Below are 21,635 nucleotides of genomic sequence, written 5' to 3'. Positions count from 1 at the left end.
ATATATATATATATATATATATATATATAAGTGAGCTTGTCGATGTGTTTGCGAAAAGTCTCTACTAAACTCCTCTCTGAATATTTGGACTACAATTTGATACATAGGTTATTTGGATCTGTAGTGCATTTTCGATTTGGTGTTTAGAGGCAAAACTGCTGATAAGAAATTAAAATAAAAAACAGTTCACTTCGGCATGGCAATTGAGTAATTTAGCCTTTTGAAGTATTTTTTATTTGCAAGAAATGAACTGTTTAGAAAAAAATATAATACTCTCATGCACATGTCCCAGTTTCTTGTTTTTCTTTTTTCTATGACTCTTTGTGAAAAAAAAAAAACTTCAACGCTACGTTTAATACCCACGGTAATTCTTTTTATAACAAATAAGAATACTGTATTAATAAAAATATAATATTAAGGCGAATTTAAAGACCGGGCAGCGCCGGGCGGCCTGTTAGTAGTCAGTAGAGAATTAGCTCTGTATTAATAAACTAGCAGGACCGGCGTTTACCGGCGTTGCCCGGTGGAAGCACCTCGCCTCGTAAAAATTTTATGTACAGCCGTTGTTGGTATTACCCAACCCCCAACCCCAACCTCCTAATGTTTAGAACGACTTTTGGAATAGACACACCCAGCATACTCATGGTAAAATGGCTTTTGGAATGGACACTCCCAACCTACCCCTGTTAAAAACGGTTTTCGGAATTGACTCCCCATTTTGTGGAGGGCGGGTTGTCAAAATATCTGCCGCAAATATAATCTTGATAATTGTTGTCATGATCCCGACGCACAAATAGTATGAACCAACCTTGCAATTTCGGGTGTACATTGTCAATCGGAAAAAAATGAAAATGTTGGGTACTTATGTATTTTTTATTACCATGCTAAAATAATAATGTTATTATTTCGAAAGCCATTCTTAACACATCAGAAGATGGTGTTCTGTAAGCAATCTGCGCTTCCACCTTAAAATTTAATACTCACATGATTACATGTTTAATAATAACGTTATTAAATTTTTCCTGTGTAAAGTTTCTGAAGCATTTATAATAAAGACAAATCGTTCATATCAGTATCTTTGGGGAGGCATGTGAAGCTTCCTACCGTTACACTCCGGTGGATCTTAAATTTCGATTGAATGAATGTATTGGGAGTGTAGAACAAATGCTGGTCCTCATTTACTTCCAGAAACGTCTGCTAATATATATATATATATATATATATATATATATATATATATATATATATATATATATTCCAGGTTTAAAGATATTAAAAAATTAAGAATAATTGAATTTCAAGAAGGGTCGTTGATAGTGCTCAATCAAAGAGAGCAAATTATAATTTTTATGTCGAAGCAAGGTTAATGTTCTTATGAATTTAAATTTGATTACAAAAATCACACTTCTGTTAAGGGAGAGGCTAAAAGGATCGTTTTGGGGGGAGGATTAGAGAGAGTTATAAGAAGGAAGGGGATAAGACAAAGATATAGGGAATGGTATAAATTCACTGAGAAAGAGAAAGGGAGAAAATAGGGATAGAAATAGAAAAGAGGTCGTACAAATGAAAACAGTTGACACATAACAAAAGGGAATTTAATAATTCAAGTCATTTCAAAATGTCTGGATGACGGAGAAAGTTTAACTGAATTGGCTCATATTTTATGTCTATAAAAACTCGGCGTTTGTAATTTAATTATTTTTATTTATTTATTATTTTTTTTTTTTTATAAATCATATCTTCACTTCAGTCAAAGCAAATATATTTTATCTCCCCTAAAATTGAAAATGGTATTGTAACTTTTATAGTTCTTAAATTTTCTTGCCTGATGAGATCAATTATGACGGAAACGGTCTGCACATCGTAGCAAGATATGACTTTATTTACATAAAGAAAAAGAAAAATTATATATATATATATATATATATATATATATATATATAAGTGTAGATTTTTATACTAACTATACAAGAACAAAATGTATTTATTATAATAGAATTATAATAAATAAAATAAAAGCGATGAAAAGACCAGCTGAACGCTTTCGTACCTCGCTGAACAAAGCTAAAAAAGAAAAAAGAATTATATGAAAAAGGAAATATGGCGGACGGTGACAAAAAGTGAAAAAATAGAAGATTAATTTTATGGAAAAAGTCAACATTAAACTTGGAGGGGAAAACTCGATTATTTAAAACTAGGAGGACCTGCTTGCCGGCGTTGCTCGGTGGAAGCGTGCCACCTCTCGAAAAAAAAAATTCAGTAATGTTGTTGGTGGTGGTGGTGTTCTTGTTGCTGGCGAACCCCTACCTCCTCACTTTACGAACGGCTTTCGGAAAAGACACCCTCAACTCCTCATGGCAAGAACGACTATCGTAATCTCATGAACGGGTGGAGGAGGTAGTGTAGTAAAGATACTGAGCAACCCCAAGTTAGTGTTGCGAAAAGAGATTTAAAAAACCGCTAGATCAGGGAAAAGAAATCTCTAGAAAATCGCTAAATTTTTAATTCTAGTTGTCCGAAATTTTCCAAAACTGCTAAAACAAAACCAAAATAATCTCCAAAAAGGAAAAACACCATATTATAACTTCCGACTATACATAATATATATATATATATATATATATATATATATATATATATATATATATATATAGTATATTTAATTAAAAAAATGTTCCGTGTTTTCTCATTATATATTTCTGCAATTATATTGAAGCGGTTTGCTTCTCGGAAGGTTTTCACATTTTATCAGCTAGTTGTAACTGATTTTCGGAGAAGGTATATTTCGTTTTCCAAGAAATACTCCTATAAATTCGTTTTTCTTTTGCGTGTATTAAAAACCCTCTTTTCTATTTATTTAATGTATTTATTTGCTTCTCCACCAAAGCAAATTAGACACCAAGCCGTTTTTAATGTGGGGTAAAAACCAGCTCCCCTAAAAGTAGGAAAAAAGCGGCACCCTTGTTACCAAAAATAATAATTGTCCCAGTATAGAGGGTTTCTCCTCCATTGACTGGTACAAATTATCTTAAGTGCAGCATCTGCAGGACAGATACTACACTTTGATCTTTGCCCGAAGGCCAAGAACAACAGAAAAAGGCAAGGTATTTATTTGCCCCCCCCTACCGAGCAAATTAGGCACAAGGTCAGTTTTTAATGTGAGGAGTGAAGGGGAAATGGGGGCCAACTCTCCGTGGAGTAGGGGGAGCTGGATAGTGACAATTGGTATAAAGGGTTGCCCCTACATTGACCAAAGTCTTATATGTGGGGTTGGTATTTATTTGCTCCCCCACTGAGCAAATTAGGCACAAGGCCGATTTTTCATGTGAGGAGTGAAGGGAAAATGGAGACCAACTCCTCCGGAAGTAGGGGAGCTGGATAGCAACAATTGGTATGAAAGGTTGCCCCTATTTTGACCAAGGTCTTCTATGTGGGGTTGCCCCCACATATGGTCTTTGCTTGCAGTATCTACCGGAACAGATACTACACTTTGACTCCAGCCCGAAGGCCAAGAAAAACAGAAAACAGGCAAGACTCTTTTATATTTATTTAAAAAGAAAATACAATTTTCTTATATATGGGTTGTGGAATTGTCTTCACTAGCAAAAGATCTAGCTAATTTGCACATTCTCTTATGCATTCATTTTGATTAATTCCCTATTAGTTTTTTCGGGTTTCTTATGGAATGATCATCTTTACTTAACTATTACATGTAATTATATTAATGCAGATATTCTACATAATTTATACTTGCATAATATTTTTGTAAAAAGTTAACAGTAAACAGAAAATTGTTTCCATATATATTTATGTATACGTATATATTTCTGTTTAATCTATCTATCTATTATATATATAAAATTGAACGTATCTGTGTGTGTCTGTGTATATTTTCCTACGCAATAAGTCTGTCTACAAAGCAATAAGTCAGTCTACAAACTCGAAATTTGATATACCGGGTACTGAGATTTGGAGAAATCTTTGTAATCCGTTTTTAGCCAGAAATTTGACTGTTAAGAGGTCAAAGTTCAACGCTTTGACCTTTGAGAACTCTACCAAACTCCTCCGACAATATTCGATATAAACACTTGAAATTTTAGATATAGGTCCTTGGACATGGATCTAACTTAATAACTTGACTTGAGCCCAAAACAATAAATGTTAAGGGGTCATAATAGGGGTCAAAGTTAAAAAAATTGACCTTGTTTTTTTTGCTCAACATAAACCTCCAAACACCCAGGCAACACTGGGCTGTAATGCCAGTCATATAATAAAACGGTGGTTATAATAAAATTTAAATTTAAATACATTAAAAATTAAACATCACAATAATGGCGTGCCTAAATATTGAATATTCTCCATAAATATAGGGTGGATGGCAACATATGGGCACCAGATCTTTTAACCATTCATATGGAGAGATCGGGTAGGGTAAGTAAAAATGGCAGAAATGTATATAAGGAAAAATAGCACAAAATGAAAGTCTTTGAGAATATATATAAAGGGAAAACATAAAGTTTGTCAATTTAAAAAATAAATTATAACTATTTTTAAAAGTAGAAGAGGACCCTTAGCAACTCCTTTAAAAACTAAGGTTTTGCTTTATTAGGCGATTACGTGTGAATATTTCGAATAAAATATTTGAGATTATATAGTAGGAGGCCTTTTTGCATATAAATTTAAATGCTAATTAGAAAATAGGGCGAATTAAAAATCAAGCGCGCTATCGGATCCGCCACGGTAACTTGTCACTCCAATTGCCTTAGAATACTATTATGACGTGTGATGTAATAAGTGACCTAAATAAAATTGTAACACTGCTGATCTCTCTCTCTCTCTCTCTCTCTCTCTGTGTATCCGTCTGTCTCTAATTGTTTCTCTCTGTGTCTGTTGTCTGGCTTTCTCTGTATCTCTCCCTCCCCTGTATCTCTCTCTCTCTCTCTCTCTCTCTCTCTCTCTCTCGCTCGCTCGCTGATCTGTGTAATCCTCAAGTTCGTAAGGAAAGAAAATATGGTCTAAGTAAATAAATAAAGACAACGAAGACGGGAGTGAGTGGAATTCTCTCTCCGTCAGTCTTTCTCCCTCTCTCTTAAACTATCTGCCTGTTTCTGTCTGTCTGTCTGTCTCTCTTTTCCTCCTCCGGTATCCCCTTTCTCTCTCGCTCTCTCTTTCTCCCTGTCTCTTTCTCTCTCTATCGCTGTCTGATCGGTGTAATCCTGAAGTTCGCAAGAAAAGAAAATATGGTCTAAGTAAATAAATTAAAACGACGAAGACAGGAGTGAGTTGAATTCTCGGTATCTCTCTACCTCTAACTCTCTCTCTCTCTATCTTTCTCTGTTTATTCTCTCTCTATGTCTCTCTCACTCCCCCTGTATCACTCTCTCTCTTTGCCCTCTCTCTTTCTTTCTCTCTCTCTCTCTCTCTCTCTCTCTGTTGCTCGCTGATCGGTGTAATCGGCGAGATCGTAAGAAAAGAAAATACGGTCTAAGTAAGTAAATATAGGCATAAATAAATAATATGTAAAAATAACGAAGACGTACGTGAGTAAGACTAAATGTAGAGAATAAGGTTCGTAATGTAACGAATGGATATGCAAAAACATGGCGGCGTGATTATAATTTTCGACTGTCGTTTAAAAGGGTGGAGAAGCGAATAGCAGAATTATAGAATGTATATTAATTTTGTTAAGGGAGAAATTATTATCTATTAGTAGGAGTATGTAGAAGAGGTGGTAAATGTATGTGTCGAGTAAAAACTTAAGAGCGGTGAAAACCCAGCAAAGTAGGAATTAGTATGACGGTGGCGGTGTTAATCGGGAGTAGTGGAAGTACAGGAAATGTAGAGAGGAAAATAGGAACTACTTCCTCTATATATGGTGAGATTGTGATCATGGCGCTCCACGGAACTGACGTAAGATCTAGGTTTAACGCCTAAATGGGAATATAATGTCGTGGTAAAATTACATCAGGCTGTAACTAATAGTGTAGACATTATAGATTTGCATGTGGCTTCTGTTGTAAACCTACGGTATTTTGCTACAGAGGGGGAAAACTGCGCCTCTTTTATTATATAGAAAAAAATTCACAATGGCCGAACCGCAAGTATTATTTAAAGCATCTGATGTTGAATAATTAGCATGTCGAATTTTGAATGGAATGTGTTATTTGATTCATTGTCCAATTTTTGTGATATCCGCTCAACATGGTGCGAACCTCAAGTTAATTTAAATGAATAAGCAATAGAGTTATTATGCTGTTGGAAGGACATCTTTGGGATTCAGGACAACATGGATCTAGTAGGAAAACTAACACGAGTATTCGATGTAAAATAGCAACGTTGAATAGCCAATATATATATATATATATATATATATATATAATCCTATATGGCGAACTCTCTACTAGCCGTCGTGACACTGAAGAAAAGCTATAAAGACTCTCTGAAGAAGTCCCTCGGTAACTGTCACATTGACCATCTCCAGTGGTCTGCTCTCCCTGGCGACGTACTTTGAGATCTCCAGCACAAAGAATCTGCGGGAGAAACGCTGTAGCAGGAAGATTCGGGGAGCCTCAGCAGCAACACTTGACGCGATTTTCGACTGCAACCGCTGCGGCCAACTTGCTTGTCCCGCATCGGGCTTCTCAGCTTCAAGTGTGCCTGCAGTCGACGTGGACAATCCCCTTAATAGAATCCTCGTTTGCAAAGTATAGCCAAGAAAAAAAGATACATTGATATACACTACTACACGTTAGTATATATATATATATATATATATATAAAGATACACACACACACACAAACACACACACACACACACACACATATATATATATATATATATATATATATATATATATATATATATATAATAGCATGGGTGCCCATCGTTGCCCGGGTATTTGGAGGTGTACGTTGAGCAAAAAAAAAAAAAAAAAAGCGGTCAATTTTTTTAACTTTGGCCCCTATTATGACCCCTTAAAATGTATTGTTTTGAGCTCAACTCAAGTTATTAAGTTAGATGCAAGGAACCTATATCTAATATTCCAAGTGTTTAGACTCCAAATTGTCGGAGGGGTTTGGTAGAGTTCTCAAAGATAAAATCCTTGAACTTTGATTCCTTAACAGCCGAATTTCTGACCGAAAACCAATCACGTCGATTTTCTCAAATCTCAGTGCCCTGTATATCAAATTTCGAGTCTGCAGACTTAAAATTGACAGAGTTATTGCGTAGGAAAATGTACACAGACACTTTCACTTTTATAGATATACTAGCAGGGATGCCCGGCTTTGCCCGGGTGTTTAGAGGTGTATGCTGAGCAAAAAAATAAAATAAATAAAAAGGTATTTTTAAAAAGTTTTGACACCTATTATGACCTATTAAAATTGATTGTTTAGCGCTCAACTCAAGTCATTAAGTTAAATCCATGTCCAAAGAACCTATATCTAAAATTCCAAGTGTTTAGACTCAAAATTGTCTGAGGAGTTTGGTAGAGTTCTCAAAAGTCAAATCGTTGAACTGTGAACCCTTAACAGCCAAAGTTCTGGTTGAAAAGCGATCCCAAAAATTTTCCCAAATCTCAGTACCCTGTATATCAAATTTCGAGCCTGTAAACTAAAAATTGACAGAGTTATCGTGTAGGAAAATGTACACACACAGACACACAGATACACAGACAGACATACACTTTCACTTTTATATATATATATATATATATATATATATATATAAAACAAAAGTCTATATTCCAAGTTTCAAGATATCATCATACCGTTTATTTCCTTCAGTATATGGAAATGCTCAATTCTTAACAGCACCTGTTTCGTAGCGTAGAATCATTCATTAAATTAGTTAGTCAATTTCTGAATTCATTTCGCCCTTAACTAATCAGAAAGGAAAGGTATTTATTAGCGTTAAAATAAAATAAATGAATATAGATATGATTACAAAATCCAAAATGGGATATATATATATATATATATATATATATATATATATATATATATATATATATATATATATATTCGACAGCAACAAATAATCTGTGTATAATCGTTTTTGAGACGATACAATGTTTTATTGAAATAAATTGCTCTATCAGACCACGGATTGGAAAGCAAACAGAAAATTGAAACATATGATCAAGACTTATGGGAAGATAATCAAGTTTTATGAAGCAAGCCATAAATTTCATAGGTTATGAATACGATTTAGCAAGAAAAAACACTGTAAGAGCATTATCAACACAAGTAAGCATATTAGAAAAACAAAAAGATGACATTAATGAATTTAATGTTGTTTTCATTATAATGATAAAAACATTTTACTAATTATTAGTTAGTTTTAAAACAAAAGCTGTATATCTATCTATCTATCTATCTATCTATCTATCTATTTACTTATCTATCTATCTATCTATCTATCTATGTATCTATCTATCTATCTATCTATCTGTCTATCTATCTATCTTATCCATCAAGTGAGAATATGTGTGAGGAAAATTTAAAACCTATATACTAAACGAATCTTTGATCTACTGACTCAGAATTTGCTATATATGGTATTCAGACACGTGGAAAACTTTCTAATCCGTTTCCCTCCTGAAAAAGTGGTGCCAAAGTACCAAACTTGAAAAATTGGTAGGTGGAAGATCATCGAATTTTTCACTGTTTGTCAACTGTTTCAGGACTGCGCATAGGTGAATCATTCACATTATGTAAACAATAAGTAGGTCTGAAAACACTTTTTAAAGATCATGGCAGGTTGGTATATGAGTATCGTAGTTGACGCACTGAGGTTTCGGTTTGATCCAAGTTCGAATATTTTTTATGTACAAAAAGTGAACTATTTAGAAAAACATAAAACTCGCATGCGTGTGTCTCCGTTTCTTTTCGTTTTTTACTTCATTTTTACAAGGGAATTTACGTTTAATACTGGGCAACGCCGGATATATCTTCTAATATAAATATATATATATATATATATATATATATGACATACATATATATATATATATATATATGATATATAACTACTTAATTTACTCACATAAAATTAATATACGAAAGTATAGATTTATGCGTAAGCTTTAAGTATTTACTTAAAAAGTGCTCAATACGTAGGTAGAGCTAGTTAGTAAGTTATAAAATGTATATGGCGATTAAGCTACACTGAAAATTCCGCGTTTCATCCACTTTAGGATTCTTCAGGCTTATGATATATATATATAGATATGATATATATATATATAATATACATATATGACATATATATATGATATATATGATATATATATACATATGACATATATATATGTCATATATGTATATATATGTGTGATATATATGATATATATATGATATATATATTTTAATTCACAGTTTTACTTTCTTTTCTCTTATATATATATATGTCATATATATATCATATATATATATGTCATATATATTATATATATATCACATATATATATGATATATATATGACATATATATATATATATATATATATATATATAAGAGAAAAGAAAGTAAAACTGTGAATTAAAATTTACAATTAAATTTATTTTTCGACAGAATACTCATGAAACAACGTTCAAGATAAAACTACAATTTATTAAAATAGTAAATTGTAAAATATTAATGTCCGTTAAGAAACGTGTGAAAAAATTTTAAAAAATGTTGCAAATGCGGCAAAGAACAGAAACAATCGGGAAATAACATCCATGCATATTTTAATATTCTTGTAATCTGAAAAACGAAAAGGCATTTTTTAAAAAGGAATTAAATTTTTTCATGCATATATATATATATATATATATATATATATATATATATATAAGTGTTTCGTTGCACTTTCATTGATATTAAAATTCTACTTTTTCTATTGAAACTCCATTCAAACTTAATTCTTATTATATTCAGTTATTGATATGAGAGCTACTAAATAAAATGTAATTAATTTTTATATTTTCTTTGAAAAACATGCATTAATAAATTAATTACTTATTTTTTTTTTTAATTTTTATTATTAGATGATTAGTTTCATGTAACTTTTACGCACAGTTCTATTTAAACATACTTTCTACATTGCGCATTATTGCATAATGTCTAGAATGTAAAATTTCTGACAATCACTAATGTTTATATACATATACATATATATATTTATATATATTAACATGCACACACATATATATATATTTATATACACACACATATATATATTATATATATATATTTATATACACACATATGTATATATATACATACACACACGTATATATATATATATATATATATATATATATATATATATATATATATATATATATGGTCCGTTTATTATACAAACATTGTTCGTTACATATGTGCATACATGTTTCAGTGGAATCTCAGTTTCAAGATAACACCCTATAAGACTAAAAAATAATCGGTATTTAAACGGGAATAAAAATCACATTTGTTTTATAAGTTTTATAAAACTAAGTAATTTTAACTTCGGTTGAAATATTGTTTTTTTTTTTAGGATGGGGTCCGATGAGATGTTATCTTTGAATTGAGATTTCACTGAAACATGTATGCATATATGTAACCAATAATGTTGGCGTGATGAACAGACTATATAACGCCTCTCTCTTCTACTTTGAGCACTTTTTTATAATTACGTGTGTTTCATTGGATTTACATCTGGGAAACTAATCCATAATACTATTATATATAACAACGCAAGCTCCCTCCTTTTTTTGAATTTCCAGCGTCTTTTTCCGTTTCTGAAAGCAGCGTCACACTTTGCACATTAAACATTTTCAAATAATTGTACTGGTGTTTTTGTTTCTTAATCTCATTCATCCAGAAGAAGTCTCGAAATAAAGACGAAACGTTGATGAACCTATAACACGGTTTGTTCCTTTTTATTTCTTAATGTTATCGAAGTACTGTATCCATTATTCTCATCATATATGTATATATATATATATAATTATTTTTTTTTAACTATAATAATTATATATATATATATATATATATATATATATATATAAAAGAGTGTAGCCATCAACAATTGTGGTTGTAAGAGCATATGTATATTTCTATGTATGTGCGTGTGTATATGTGTATGTGCCTGCGTGCGTATGCGTGTGCGTGTGTACATGTACATGTATGTATATGTATGCGTGTGTGATTGTGTGTGAGTGTGTGCTATACATGGGGAAAGAAAGTCTTTTAAAAAAAAAACTCTAAAAAAGCCATAAAAACCTTCACCAAATGGACCAAAAGCGCCCTCTTTGAATCTAACTTTGACCGGACACTTTCAACACTTACGGTTGGAGACAGGATGTCTGAGACCACATCAGTCTGAAAAACACATTTAGTATCAGCAGAGGTAAAAATAACTTTTCAAACTCCCATTTTAAAGAAAAACTTTTTACGAAAACATCTGAAGAGAGCATACCCTAAGCTCGAAACGCGTTATAGAAATATTTAAAAATAAAAATGTGATGAAAACCTTAAAAAAACACAATTGTTGATGGCTGCACTCTTTTAAATATACATTTTTTTCTCTCGTTGGAACTACACAACCATCACTTTAAATATATATATATATATATATATATATATATATATATACATATATATATATATATATTTATATATATATCGATTCGGCTTTTAAAAGTGAGGGCGAAACCTGGTCGGCCGACTCTACTCCCTTATTCATGTAACATTTTTTTTTCCAACCTTCATCTAATGTTTTCCTTCCGTCCTTCTTAAAGACAATAGTAATTTTGTTTGTGTGTGCGGAAAGTCTCTACCAAGCACTTCTCTGAATTTTTGGTCTACAAAGTTGACAATTGACATACAGGTTAATTGGACTTGTCGCACACTTTTGATTTGGTTTTAAGCCGGCAAAAACTGCCGGTAAGGGGCCAAAATTAGAACAGTTGTCATCGTAAATTGAATATATATATAATTATTTTTTTACTATAATAATTAAATACCTACAGACACTAGTGCTTCATACTTTCGGGAATCCTCAGTGCAGGGTGTCACGATTAACACCAGTCGAACGATTCGAACCCCGGAACACGAGACATCTCTGACTGGATTAGCGGAGACCGTATCCATTCGGCTACCATTAACCGCGTGGGATAACGTTGAATTTAAACATCTTAAATGTTCATTTACGTCAGTCAGACAGTGATCTAATCGTTATACGATGATCTATGCATAAGAGCTAAATTGACTGACTTTAATTCAGCTGAAAGTGCTCAACGATAAGAAACGAATTTCTTAAAGGGGCATATATATATATATATATATATATATATATATATATATATATATATATATTGCAATCATGAAATAAAGACTTTTATTATTCATGATTAAAAGATAAGAAACGAATTTCTTAAAGGGGCTGTCATAATTATTTTTTTACTATAATAATTAAATACCTACAGACACTAGTGTTTCATCCTTTCGGGAATCCTCAGTGCAGGGTGTCACGATTAACACCAGTCGAACGATTCGAACCCCGGAACACGAGATATCTCTGACTGGATTAGCGGAGACCGTATCCATTCGGCTACCATTAACCGCGTGGGATAACGTTGAATTTAAACATCTTAATCTTAAATGTTCATTTACGTCAGTCAGACAGTGATCTAATCGTTATACGATGATCTATGCATAAGAGCTAAATTGACCGACTTTAATTCAACTGAAAGTGCTCAACGATAAGAAACGAATTTCTTAAAGGGGCATATATATATATATATATATATATATATATATATATATTGCAATCATGAAATAAAGACTTTTATTATTCATGATTAAAAGAAAATACGTAAACCACCTTTTAAAAGGGAAAAGAGGAAGAAAAATAATGGGGAAGTCAACTGACCGGTTGCGCCTTCGTTTTTCAAAGCTGTATCGAGGAATTTAAAAATGAAAAAAAAATATGTACATTATTAAAAAAAAGTTATGTTGCGTTCTGTTCATGGGTGAAAAAAAAACGATTAAAATAAAGCAACTTTATATTTTCGGAGATCCTATATATATCGTATAACCTTAGAGACATTTCCTCTATTTACAAAGAGATAGCCTCCGCAACCGAACGTGAATAGTCGCCAAGATCTTCAGATGGAATGTTGAGTGAGCACGACTCAGAATTGTAAATGACATTATTATTATGATCGGGTGCGTAGAACATCTTTTCGATGGGATAACGTTAAAGTTCTCGCAGAGAACACAACAAGCACATTTGAAGCCAAATCACATTTAAAAGCAAGATTGAACGACCTTGCTTAAAGCTATGCAAGTACACCAATATCCCATTCAGAGTTTAAATGGCACAAAGTTATTAAAACTCTAAGAGAAAACACATCGTTAGTCATTGCTAGACCGGTTTAGGGGTTGTCGTAAACCATCATGATTATCTCGACAAAATGTCTGTCAAATTGAATGGGAGTTTTTAAAAAGATATAATACTATTTTACTGTTAAAATTTTAAGACTAGTGATGGAAAAGAACGTATAATTTCAAACCAATTAAATACTCCCAAAATTGCCTACATGTGTATATATAGTGTCCTAGCAGTCCAGCTTTAATTTTGGTGATTTAGGATTCATTTTTCTTTGTGATTTTTTTGGTTGGCTGTTTTCCCCGTAGTCCTGCCATACCACAATATATATATATATATATATATATATATATATATATATATATATATATATAAAATAAATATATATATATATATAATAAATATATATATATATATATATATATATATATATATATATATATATATATATATATATATTGAGGTTGGAACGAAATCATGAAGCGAAAAAATCAGAACTATTTTAGGTATCATAATTAGAATAATATAATTATAATAATATATAAATACATAATATAATTATAATAATATCTATCTACGGCAACACATCAAAGGCTGTAAATGACAAAGTTCTCTCTGATTCTCTCTCCTCTGATCTCGAGCGAGTGGTTCAATGTGGGAAGGCGTGGCTGGTTACCTTTAACGCATCTAAAACCAAGCTTCTATCTTTACATCATCAACGCTCTGATCCCCATCTGGCATCGATTGAAATGGATGGCTCTCGTCTAGGAGAAGCCCCATGTTTAGACAAGCTTCTGGGCTTGACCTTTACTCCTGATCTGAAATGTAACACGTACATCAAGTCTGTTGCCAAGGTCGCTGGAAAATGGTGGGATCTTTCTACCGTTCCTGAAGATATCTCACTACTGATGCAATTCTCTATCTATATAAAAGCCAAGTACCTCCAAGGATGGAATACTGCTGCCATATCTGGACAGGAGCTGCTAAAAACAGCCTATCCTGCCTTGACAGAGTACAAAATAGACTTCGTGGCTTAGTTGGGGATGCCCTTTTTTCTTCCCTGCAATCTCTCTCCCACAGAAGAGACGTTGCGAGCATATCTTTGTTTTATCGTTATTTCCATGGCAGGTGCTCGTCTGAACTCCAATCTCTGTCCCCCTCGCCAATCTTTTACGAAAAACACCCGTCTAGCTGAATCCACTGTAAAAAATTTTCCCCACTCATTATCTGTTCCTAAATCAAAACGTAGATTCCATGAACAAAGCTTCTTTCTTAGAACTGCACGCCTGTGGAACTCTGTTCCGTCGGCTTGCTTCCTACCGGACTACAACCTGCATGTCTTCAAGTCCAACGTAAACAAATTCCTGATGAACCGCCCCCTTCAGTATACACTTCATTAAATCTCCACATTAACGTACTGTACTTGCAATAACCCTTATCCCTGAGTGGCTTCCGGGCCTTAAAATGTATCGGAATTGATATCTAAATCGGGAAAAATTAGTGCATATTTTACGATGCCAAACACGATTTCTTTAATTATCGTTTTTATTTGATTTTGTTTAAAACAAAATATTCAACTGCTCGTAATAATAATAAAATAATAAATGTTTTTGATTTTGAAAGTTACAATTTATAGATGACCAAGTTCATTTCACGTATAAGAAAAGATCTGCACATTTAACATGCGTTTTTTACGGTAATCGGAAAAAATAAGGACTTTGTAGTTAAATATTTAGAGATTTTATAAATTACTATTCAAATAAAAAGTTGAATTATACTGACTTTTTATAACTGAACACTTCCATAGTACTTTTTACCACAAATAACACCCAGTAATATATATATATATATATATATATATATATATATATATATATATATATATATATTCTATTTTCACCCCAAACAAGGCACAGTGCCACTTTAATGTAGGTGGCTACTATCGGGGAGGGGCATAAGTTGCAGGGACACACACACATATACACACACATATATATATATATATATATATATATATATATATATATATATATATATATATATACGTGTGCATATATGTGTGTGCGCGTGTGTTTATGTCTTTAAGCATGTATTTATATTTTATATTAATAGTTGTTATATTTTTAAAAGAATCCGAATCGATAATTGTATCGGAATCGAGAATTTAGTACAGAATCTGGGAAAATATATGAATCGGCCTATCACCAACGCACACACACACACACACACACATATATATATATATATATATATATATATATATATATTTATATATATATATATATATATATATATTTATATATATATATATATATATATATATATATATATAAAATTCCGCGGATTATAAAACACCGTGGATTAAGGAAATATCAATATTTTTTGTCATCAAAATCGCTTAAATCGCACATTTTTTTTTCAATAAAATCGAGTGATTGCCTGCTCTAATTTGTAATCTAATGCGGTGCTCCTAGAGGAAGCAGTGCCTTGGTTTTTAGTTTGAGTTGCACTGTAGAGAACCTACTGTTGAGTCTATGAAATTATCTTTTATACACAATTGCTGGAATTAAAGTTTAGGATGCAAAAGTCAATTATCATACTTGAATTGTGACATGTACAGAAACATCCATTTTCAACGTGCCTCTGTTATATCAAAGAAACGACTGTTGTTTTATATGCCTTGCTTTACTTCTTGTTCAGTGATAATGGCTTTAATTAAAGTAAAAAATAAATAAGTCAAGTACTATGGTTAAGTTGTGCTTTAAACAGAAACTTCATTTCAAACGCACCTCTGTTGATTTTATACGTCGAGTAATTCGTCTTCTGTGATAATAAAACTTCTCAAATTTTGTGTAAAGTGTTAAGTTTTGTCAAAATCAACTGTTCCTTCTTTCATCGGAGTATTTTAATCATCGATTGTTGATGCATATCGAAGACATTCCGATAAAAAAACCTATCTAAGAACACTGCCACGCACATAAATTATCTTCGGGGATGACACTTTCGCGTTTGCATTTGTTCGACGGCTTTGCGTGATTTTTTTGTAATTTTTGAAATGTTAAAATAATTTCACTTCTTTATTATTCATATGCTGTTGTCAAACTAATCATTTCTTTTATTCGTTTTAACTTTTTCATAATTATACGATTTTCTAAGTCTATAAAATACCTTATGTTTTATTTTATTTTTATTACATTTCCACCCCAAACAAGGCAAATTGCCACTTTGGTGTAGGGGGCTACTATCAGGGGCAACAACTGCTGGGGTACTATGTAGGGATTTGGGCAGCAAGATGTCGGTTCACGTTACACTTGAACTTCTGCACGTCAGTACTGTTAGGGAAGCAGGGACCTGGAATGGAATTCCAGAGTCTAGCGGTTCTGGGGAAGAAACTATTGGAGTAAAAAGATCTTTTACATCTAGGGATCTCTACAGTGTGGGGGGTGGGATTTAGCAGCCTGTCGGGTTTGTCGAGGGTGCTCACGTCGTGGGGGCACAAGTGATTGCAGTTCGTCAGAGTATTCACCACTAAAATACTTGTAGAAAAGGCAGAGGGATGCAACATTTCGTCGATGGGACAGAGGCTGAAGCTTAGATGCCAGTTCAGGGCTAATCAGGTTTGCGACTCTCTTTTGAATCTTGTCAAGGAGCGAGAGACTAGTAGCAGATGCACCAGCCCAGATGTGACAACAATACTCCATACATGGGCGAATGGTGGCCTTATAGAGGTACAGGATACTTTCGGGTGTTAGTAGTTTTCTAGCACGGTAGAGAGAGCCCACCTTTCTTGCAGCGGCCCTGGCAATGCCTTCAATGTAATTGTTCCAACTCATGTTTCCTGTGAACGTTAGGCCAAGGAGTTTGAAAGATGGACTCTCAGATAAAGAGTCGTTGGCCATTGCTATGGGTGATAGAGAGGGTTTCTTGTAATTATTGAATGAAACTAGTTTAGTCTTGGCAGCATTGAACGCGACCAACCACTTTTGTCCCCATTCCACTACAGATTGGAGGTCTTCTTCTAGTGTTTCTGCCATTTCTTTAGAAATGTGTTCATTCGTCTTCCTGCCGTGCCTGCCATAGAGTGTAGTGTCATCAGCATATATACCCATCTCAGAGGCAATTTTGTCGGATCTGTGATTATAATAATGATAATCGTAATAATAATAATAATAATAATAATAATAATAATAATAATAATAATATATATATGTGTGTGTGTGTCTGTGTGTGTGTGTATGTATATAGTCATCCACATGGAGATTGTTTTGCTGCACCACAACTGACCAATGCAACTAGACAGGAATCCATCCCTATCTTTACACACACATACACACACATACATACATACATACATACATACATACATACATACACACATACATACATACACACACACACATATATATATATACATATAATATATATATGCATCTAAAATTCGGAATTAAACTAAATCAAAACAGTAGATATTGCAAACACAAAGTACCGATATTGTTTTAGATAGGGCATTATATCAATAAAAAATAAGCTATTTGTTTTAATGTTTAGATATGTGTGTATATGTGCATGTGCGCATGCGATGATATATTTATTTATGCAAGCACAATATATATATATATATGTATAGTTGTATATATATATATATATGTATATAGTAATTTATAAAATATATATGGCGATTAAGCTTAATCGCCATATATATTTTATAAATTACTAACTAGCTCTACCTACGTATTGAGCACTTTTGAAGTAAATACTTAAAGTTTACGCATAAATCTATACTTTCGTATATTAAATTTATGTGAATAAATGAAGTAGTTATATATGTATATATATATATATATATTCAGACACACAGACAGACAGACAGACACACACACACACACACATATATATATATGCATCTAAAATTCGGAATACACCAATTGAAAACGAATAAAGAAAAGTTATAAGCTTTTATACTTTTCGTATTCTTTTTTATTCATATATATATATATATATATATATATATATATATATATGCATCATATAATAGATATACCTGGGCATACAGACACATACATCCACATACACACACATATAATTACGCAGAGGTTTATATATATATAATATATATATATATATATATATATATATATATATATATATATATATATATATATATACATATATATATTTATTTGGCGATTATTTTTTTTATTTGTTTATAGAAGTTATACCAATGTATCTTTACTGTGTTGATATTGAACAGTACTCAATAACAAGCGCAGCTATCTTAGCATAATTTCTTTTTTATGCATAAATTGTTTAAAAAAATCTATATACTATATTTACATGTATATATGTGTGCGTAGCTTACTTGCAATACAGATATTTTTCATATGTGGGGATCTTTGAACAAGGAACAGTGATATTTTGGCATGACGTTGTAAATAGTGTTAATGTTGTTAATTTTTTTTTAAAAATATATATATAATATATGCATGTGTGTGTATTGTAAACGCTAATTGTATTGCACTACCGCGAAGAAAAATCAAGCAGATAAGGCCGAATATTGAACTTACCTACAATGAAGTCACAGATAAGCACAGCCAGTTGTATCCATTGATAGTGTCACTGAAGAAGTAAAATGTTTAAGTCCTGAAGCAATAAAAAAAACAATGTCTCGAAACTTTTTTCATAAAATTTGTATTTTTATTTATTTATTTTGGTATTACATTTCTGTTGTAAAAATGTGCATTCTATGCTTTCCATGTAATAGGCTATATTTTTTGTACCATATATATATATATATATATATATATATATGCATATATATATTTATATACGTATATATATATACGTGTATGTGTATGTGTGTGTTTGTGTGTGTGAACGTATGTGGATGTATGAAGTGCGAGCGGCCTAGTTCGGTGGCCGGTGCGTTAGCAGGCGTGGAACACTGAAGCGAGCGCTGTTTAGTCGCACTCACTAATAATTCGTAACAAGCAGAAAAGGGAAGAGGAGCAGGGAGAATAGCAACAACAACGGACACGTGTGTGCAAGGAATGGCGCGGCTCGACAACTTCAACGAGGTGATTTTACGCCGACACTCCTTCTCTCTCTCTCTCTCTCTCTCTCTCTCTCTCTCTCTCTCTATCTATCTATCTATCTATCTATCTATTTCCTCCCTGTCTTTATATATATATATATATATATATATATATATATATATATATGCCTCACTCCCTCTGTGTGTAGCACTGTAGCACACACACTTTCGTCCTATAGTTAAGAATGGAAGAAACCAAAAACGGGCGCTTCGAAAAGTGCACTATTGTTTTTTTTATTTTTTTATAATAACACTATAATACCTCATCATTTTTTCTCACTTTCTCTTCATTTTTCTTGTCATGCTTTTTAAAAATTTTTTTTTATTTACATTCACCCCCTAACAAGGCACGTTGCCACTTGGATGTAAGGAGCTACTATTTGGAACCATGCCTTGGAAAGATTAACAAGATGCTGGTTTACGTTACGTTTAAATTTCTGCATATCAGTATAGTCAGAAAAGGTAGCAGAAGGGGAATACTTAAGTTTAGTTGTTCGAGCCAAGAAACAATTAAAGTAGAAAGCTTTCTGGTATTTAGCGATATTTGCAGTGAAGGGATGAGATTTTGTTGTTAAGCGGGGTTGTCAAGGATATGTACGTCGACGGGGCACAAGTTAAACGAGTTCATCAGAGGACATTCCATTTTTAAAACACCATTTTTAAAACAGCATTTAAAATTTTTTTAAAATGCGACGATGGGACAGGGGTTGGAGCTTAGTTGACAGTTGGATCTATTAGATTAAAGGCTCTTTTATGGTGGCCTTGTGGACGTACAGGATACTCTAAACTGTGAGAAGTCCTCTTCTTAGGGAACCCACCTTCTTTGCAGCAGCCTTCGCATTGTCCTCAATGTATTTATTCCAGATTATATTGCCCGTTAATGTAAGGCGGAAGAGCTTGAAGGAAGAATTCTTAGGTAAAGTGTCATTTTTCATTATCTATCTATCTATCTATCTATCTATTCTCACACATATTTTGACTTGCATTGTACATTAGTTTGATCTTCGATCGATATTTAAGATTTCAAGGAAACAGTGTAAACTCATCCCTCGGGGAAAAATATACCGAATGTATCCGATTCTGTATTTAATGTTTTGATAGTGTCAAAACATATCAAATATTAGGAAAACGTTGACTGAAAATCGATTCGATATCTTTAGCGGGATAACAAATGTTTTACATAACCCAGTGCATGTAGGTGATGCCCAACAAAAACTTAAGTCAATAATTATGCTGGACGGTCAAACTAAGGGGTAAACAGTTTTTGCTTTTCTTTAATTGGGGGAGATTATCGCTTATCAAGACCTTAATGCCACTCGAGGATAAGGGTTAATGAATGACGAGTGTCCGACGAGAAAACACCGTGATGATTGTCAATAGTGGAACGTATATATAATTGGTCATTTAAGAGGACGGCTCGACAAGAGCGTAAGTCAATAATTATGTAGGAAGCAGCCTTGTGGCATAGCTTTCCAGAGTTGAGTTGTTCTAGGAAAGAAACTTTGCTCATGGAATTTTCGATTTGTTTTATGCACTAATAGAGTATACAGAAACTTTAGGAAGTTGTAACTAATCGAGTGTTTGTGGCGGATGTTTTACAAGGAGTGAACGATAGAGTCTCAGTCGAACGATTGCTATGAACACAACAATAGACTTTCGACAATATATGTGTGCGTGTTTTTATGTGTGTGTGTGTGTGTGTGTGTTTGTATGCATGTGTGTGTAAAAATATATTTTCAAATATTTGTACTGAGAATTTATTTTCCTAATTTAATTCATCCAAAAGAAGTCTTACAATAAAGACGAAATGTTGATACACACCTAACTTCGTTTGTTCAATTATTATCTGTCTATATTGTCGGCTTACTGTTTCCATTATTCTCATATATATATATATATATATATATATATATATATATATATATATATATATATATATATATAGTGAAAGGTAGTTACATTGACAGCAATATGTGTTACTTTCTTTTTGTTTTATTTTACTTCAGTCGAAGTTCTCAGAAGTCAAGGGGCCCACAACCTGGGGCTAACACTTGAACGCTATATGAGATACATAGATATTCGAATGTTATGTTAAAGTTCTTTATCTCTCAAACACTGTGTTAGTAAAGAAATTGAGAATATAATTTTCGTCTCCCAATTAACCATTTTTATACGTTGTAG

At 32.6% G+C, this 21,635-nt stretch overlaps 1 long non-coding RNA gene across 1 annotated transcript in view; it reads right to left on the bottom strand.

Moving 5' to 3' along the window:
* Positions 1-19,321, bottom strand: part of LOC145256111 (uncharacterized) — a 634,969-nt gene extending 615,648 nt beyond the window's left edge. The window contains exon 1 of the long non-coding RNA XR_013863937.1: positions 18,928-19,321. This is a non-coding gene — a long non-coding RNA (uncharacterized LOC145256111). The remainder of the gene's footprint in view (positions 1-18,927) is intronic.
* Positions 19,322-21,635: the final 2,314 nt, after the last annotated feature.

This window comes from Euprymna scolopes, chromosome 32 (genome assembly GCF_053919585.1).
Source record: "Euprymna scolopes isolate OS-2025 chromosome 32, ASM5391958v1, whole genome shotgun sequence".
In the NCBI taxonomy this organism is placed as follows: Eukaryota; Metazoa; Mollusca; class Cephalopoda; order Sepiida; family Sepiolidae; genus Euprymna; species Euprymna scolopes.
Note: the sequence above shows the minus strand (reverse complement) of the source record. Positions and strands in the feature narration are given on the sequence as shown.